This window comes from Ochlerotatus camptorhynchus, unplaced genomic scaffold (genome assembly GCF_037179485.1).
Source record: "Ochlerotatus camptorhynchus isolate MF236.1 unplaced genomic scaffold, CSIRO-AGI_Acam_v1.1 ptg000002l, whole genome shotgun sequence".
Taxonomy (NCBI): Eukaryota; Metazoa; Arthropoda; class Insecta; order Diptera; family Culicidae; genus Ochlerotatus; species Ochlerotatus camptorhynchus.
In genome coordinates, this window is record NW_027040494.1 from 5,108,965 (window position 1) to 5,115,211 (window position 6,247).

The following is a 6,247-nucleotide window of genomic DNA, read 5'->3' on the forward strand; positions in this document are numbered from 1 at the left end:
CAAACCGTCATCGGCTTGGAGTCAAAATATGCCGCCAAATGTGCGAAACGCGCCGCGGCTCTATACTGCACAGAACTGTCCCCTCCGCGCACACACGCACAAACGAGATCACCCTTCTCGTGGCGGCGGGCGGCGGGATTCGTCGCCACCGAGGTCCTCGCGGTCAACAGCAGAGCGCGATCGCACCCTCCTGCCAGTTGTGCACTTTGCTCTAGTTGTTCGGATTTTCACGCGCAATGCGATCGTTCTACGACAGCACACCACTTGTTCACCCCGGGTCTAACCTCACGGGCAGATCACGAACCGCACCGCACGAAGATATCCTTCTCTCTTTTCCCCAGTGCCGTAGCTAGGGGTCCTGCCACGACGGACAGGTTCAATGTTCTATCCCGTTCGTTATAGATCCGTTAAACATTTATGGTGGTAAGCTCCAACCGGTATTATCCTTGGATTAAATCCCGATCAGGAATGTCCGGCTGCTTTGATGTCGACATCAAAGTTAATCGACACGACTCTAAGCAAACATTTTGCAGATTATTCAAACAGGGACGATATTAAAAGTTAATCCGAGTTGGAGCTTACCGCCATTAAAGCTAGTCGATAAACTCTTTGTAATATGATCATTAGGGAGCGTGCATTAAGTCACGGTTTTCCTATACCTAATGCATTGCTTGTCACACATTTGAAATCCCTTCCCCTTTCTCCCAGCAGAGCCTGACGTACCTAATGGATGCACCCTTACTAGTCATATTGCCCCGGGATACATCTTAACCCAGAAGCCCTTAATAAAGCTTGAGTAATTTAATATTTGGACGCACTGTTTATTTTACTGCAGTGCTCCTAGTGGTCGGGTCTGGAGTGTTTTGAAATCAGTTTGTTTTGAAATGTTTCCTTTTTCAGTGCTGAAAAGTTTGTCACGATTCATTTACATTACAGCTCTTTGTAATGTCATGATGAATTAACCATTTATTGTAACAAAATCATACTTTTTTAGAAAAATTCTAGATAGAGCTGGAATTAGAGCCTAACAGCTTTTGTAAACAATGACTTCTCTCGATGATTTATAGAAATTCAAGACGCGCCCACGCAAACCAACATTATCATCGGGTAGGGGAAGACTTCCCCTAGCTCATGGTGATATTGATTTGCTTGAAGGAGGCTTGGGTTTTTGGAAATCATCGAGAAAAGTCATTGTTTAAAAAACCTGCTACGCCTTAATTCCAGCTCTATCTAGAATTGTATAATGACTTCCTAAAGCAGTCAAAAATACCTCCGTTACCCTTTTTGTAGACAAGTTTGCATAATTGTTCGGGTCATAATCACTGCGACCAATACAGTGATCTTTTGTGATATGTTTGTTATGGGCAATCATTCAGTTTTTTTTACTAAAATTCAGCCATTTTGGATCTTGTATTTTTTTCAAAATGGCGTCTATAATAACCTTTTTCAATAAAACGATATCTTCACTTCTGATCGAAATTCCATCTTACACAAAGTTGAAGAGAGAAATAAAGTATTTAAATACTAAAATGTCTCAAAATGTCCTTCAATTTTTGATATTTTTTAATAAAAAAAAGCTCAAGAAAAACTCAAACTATCCGAATATTGAAAACCATGAACACTCGAAAATTGACAAAAATCATAAGTCAAGAACTTTTAGTTAATTTTTTAAACTTTTTGTTAGTACGCTTTTTTAAGTAATTTCCACACAGGAAACGATATTCCAAACATTTTGTCCCAGTATATCCCGTAATAAAACAATAGAAGACAATATCAGCTGCTTCATAGCGAGTTCCCGACCAAGCACCCACCCTGGCTACCTTATTGCTCTTTTCTCCCATTAGGTGCAGGGTTCTGTGCTGTTCCCCAGCACAACATTGGCGGTTTGATGGTAGTGCAATACAACCCACCGACAGCAACCACTCATTAGTAGCTGGGTAGGTAGGTGGGTAGGTCGGTACTACCAACACCGTCAACTTCCACTGTGTAGTGTAAAGAATGTCCCCACCTTGCGTGCGCAGAGAGCATAGCAAGATTTGATACACTTTATACTGTCGTCGTGCTACTACCCTTCTTTCCGCACGTGAGAGAGTTCAAACGAGAGTGAAAAGGAGAACGCCTTACGGGCTGCCGCTTCCATCGTAAGTAAATACGAGTCGTCGTCGTCATCGTCATAAAAAAGGGTAATCGCTATACCACAGCAACCAGCCAGCCGGCTCCAGCAGTAAGCCGCCAACTGGTCCGTGGTGCTGCAACATCAGAACGGCTAGAACTACCGTAGTGCCTTGATGGTTGAACTGTTTAGCGGTGCAGCCGAAATCGGGAACTGAGAATCTGTGGACGGAATTATGAGGCAGATCACGTTTCATTTTCAAGCCGCTGTGTGTCTTTTCGACAGTGCTTAGCATGCATTAGCATTAATTTTTTTGTAGAGTTGATTAACATTTTACACATTTGATTCCAGTGATTATTGACTAGCCCAAGTAACAAAACTTGTTATAAAGCAGGCTGAAAGTTGTTATTAGCTCTACAAAACACAGTAGGCTGATTCCTAACCATATCTAAGCTAAATTTTGAACGGCCTTGGATTTTAAAGGTCACCAAAGATACATACGATCAGTTTCAAGGTCCAGTGTATAATAAGTTTTGCATGAGCATGATTGACCGCCCGCGCTTGCTACTCCGTGATTTACAAATCACCTGTAATTACACAGAGAAGCTTGCGATGATGCATGGGATTAGCATTCATCCCCAAAGTGTAAAAAACTAGCATTCTCATTCTTTACAATAGGAAATACAACTCTACTAAATTGAGTACACATTCTTTTCACCGTGAATAGTAAAGGGTGCATTCGTGGAAAATGGTACACACATAAACAGCTGTAACATTTTAACTATTATTTATTTAATTATTTACTTGTCTTCGAATGATATCGTACATACTGTTAAATAATCCTATTTCTAAACATTGTTTTGGAAATATTAATATCAAAATTGACAAACACTTCATTAAACCGACGACAACAAACACCGAACGGATTGTTCTGTCCACAGAGAGTGCGGTGCACAGGAAGGCGGAGAAAATCAGCATGTCGAGTTGTTGAGATGAATGTTGCTCAGCAGTACCGGGCAGCCTACATTGTTGTACAGGATGTCAAATATGAAAAGTCGCTGCAACAGGATCCTCCTATTAGCCAAGGTCGGCAGATGTATCAACGCGGAGCGATGCTCGTGTGTGTGCGGATTTTAAACGGTACACCCTTTAGTGTAGTGGTACGCGTGATTGCCTCTCACCCCAAAAAGCTCGGGTTCAATCGGCGCCACCGGGATTTTCTAAGGCATAAAATTTCTGATCACGCCTTCCTTCGGAAGGGAAGAAAACCGTTGGTCTCCGGTCCCTAAGTTGATGGGTCGATAGGTAGGGCCCAGGTATGTGGGATCTGCCTCCCTGGCGTCGGCAGCATTGGTACTCAGTACGGAAAACAAGATCGACGGATAATAAATCAAGGAAAAAAAAACATTGGCGCTGGATGAATTAACTCTCACCCAGGGGTGCAACGTGTTCAGAGAAAATTGCTTCAATGAGACCGAAAAAATGTCTTCACCGCTTCTTATCAAGTTGGAGAGTGGGTAGATCTCGAAAGTTTTTCAAAGTTACTGATGCTTTAATTTTCATAGAAATTTTTCAATGTCTGTGAACGCTACTGGGCTAAATAGGCTATTAGAAGAAATTTTTGTAAAAAGAAGGAATGGGCTTTGAAATTGTTTTAGATTTTTTGGAATTGAATCAATTGAAATCTGAGACAAATTATTGAGATTTCGAACTAAGAACAATCTCAAGACTGTGAGACTTATGGAAAATATCAAAATCATATGTAAGCTTTGGAAACACGAAATGTTTTTAGGGCATTAGACAATTTTCAAAATCCTGGACCTTAATAAAAGAATAATGCTGCTTGAAGAAATCTTCAAAAATTCATTACCGAAGATTTAGATGTCAGACTATGAAATTTTGCATAGATTTGAAAACAAATATCAAAATAATGAATCTTGCAAAATTTTCAAGATTCTTGGATATGAAGAAAATATTCATGATTCTGGCATTTCGTGGCATTACTTTGAGTATTTCTATGATAATTTCAGACAAATTTTGAAGTGAATATTAAAGAAATTTTAAGGACAGTTTCAAAGAAATTTTGGGGAGTATTGTTAGAGTTCTGATTGGAATTCCATTTTAGCTATAAGCCGAATTTCAGGCGAAATTTAAGTAATGCTTCCAATGTAATTCTGATGACCACTTGATTCCTGGCAACTGCTCAGCAGAAATCCTAGTTAGTTCAGAGAATAGTTAAAACGAGCAGTTTCAACTTAATGTTTAGAAGAATTTCAAGGTGAGAAGAAAATCCTAACGAAAATTCAAAAGAATATTTAAACACAATTACTAAGAAATTGTGTAAATAATTTGATGGACATTCCGAGAGCATTCCAAGAGAATTCTGAGGAGAAATTCAACTGGAGGTTGAAGCATGATTTGACGGGTATTTTGTTTATTTGTATATTTGTTTCTTTCAATGGAAGTGCTGATGATAATTCCAAAAGAATTTTTAATTAAAAAAAAAATTATGAGGGAATTCTTAGGAGAGTTTGAATGGAATTCCGTGGAGTATTCCTATGCTATTACTATGATAATTTAAAGGATGCTCAAATTAGACTTCCATGAAAATTCGGAAGTATATTTTAAGGAATTCCGGAGCAGAATTCAATCGTAATGTAAGGAATAATTCCATTGAAATTTTGGAGGAATGTTTAGAAAATGCTGAGGAGAATTCCGTGAGATCCAAAAGAATTCTGAGGTGAATTTCAAGGTAATTCTACTTGAATTATCGTAAATTCGAGATGAATTGCAGATCAAGTTTCGAGAGTTATCTTAAGAGCATTTCTAAAGTGTTCCGAAAAATATTATGGGGGTGTTTTTCTAGAGAATTGAAGTCACAAGATGAATTTCTAAGATGTATTTAAAGACATTCTTGACAAAATCTCAACGAAATCCCTTGAAGAACTCCAAGATGAAAAAATCAAGATTTTGACTTGAGAACAAATTTTAATTATGAGATGGATAAGCAGAAAAGCAAACGAAGTCGAGTATGCGAAGAAATGAGCTCTCTTGTTTTCTTTTAGCCAATTCATATCCCGAAGCATGGAGAGAGCAGTGGAGAAAGCACAGGTCTGATAATCGCAACGTTCGTGGTTCGAGTCCCCCCCGTCGGCGCTTTTTTTCGATATGATTAATTTCACTCACTAATACACTCCACATTTTTCTTTCTCCATTTTCTTGCATTGGACTGCAGCTCGGTATATCGCATCCTCAGTTCATGCGGTCTCCACTAACATCCTCTAATGATGAATCCCACATAATTGGAAGCAAATCTTACATCCCCTGGTTGGGTGTACATTTTTTTAGATCTGAGATAAAAAAAAAACACGCGTTATTTCGAACTGAGTAAACATTTAAAATTTAAGTCAACGAAATTATTTTTGCAACAGTTTTCACTTCCTTTGAAATATTATCACTTCATTCGAGATTTTGTCCCATCTATTATTAAACCTGATTACGTCCTTGTTCGTAATTACCGTTTTCAAGAAGCTTTTTTTAAATATGATGTCAAAATTTCCCAATCTTTTGTGTGCTCCAAAATCTTTTTCATTTTCAAATTGCATCAATCATCTATTTCTGGCCTCTACACATCGTTCCTCGTTACAAAAATATCCATATTGTGGGGTATTGGTGCTTTTATAGTATTTAAAGCTTACACAGGAACTTCATGGCACACTACTGCCACGTAGTTAGAAATTTCTGAACTAATATGGCTACCGTCTGAAAGGACATGGCCACCTGATAACTTTACTCAAGATAGTAACCTTATACACACTTTGAAATGATTATCGACCCCGGTAATTTTAACCTAACTTAATACAGCTGAACTGTTCGGTAAAAATCGGCTATTTTAATTCATTAGTTTTAAAGCTTTAAAACAAAGAAAACTACACTACAATGACAAGAGTCGACTATTTAAACAAAGCTGACAGTGTTTTTAAATTAAAATTGAGTGAAACAACTTTTGTAATGAGGTTGCAAGTTTGGTAAAAAAATAATAATAATAATTTCTAATTGTGTAGTGAGCTGGTTCATAACCGGGAAAACTATGTCAAAGAAAGTATATTCTTACATAGTCAGGATGTTAAGATA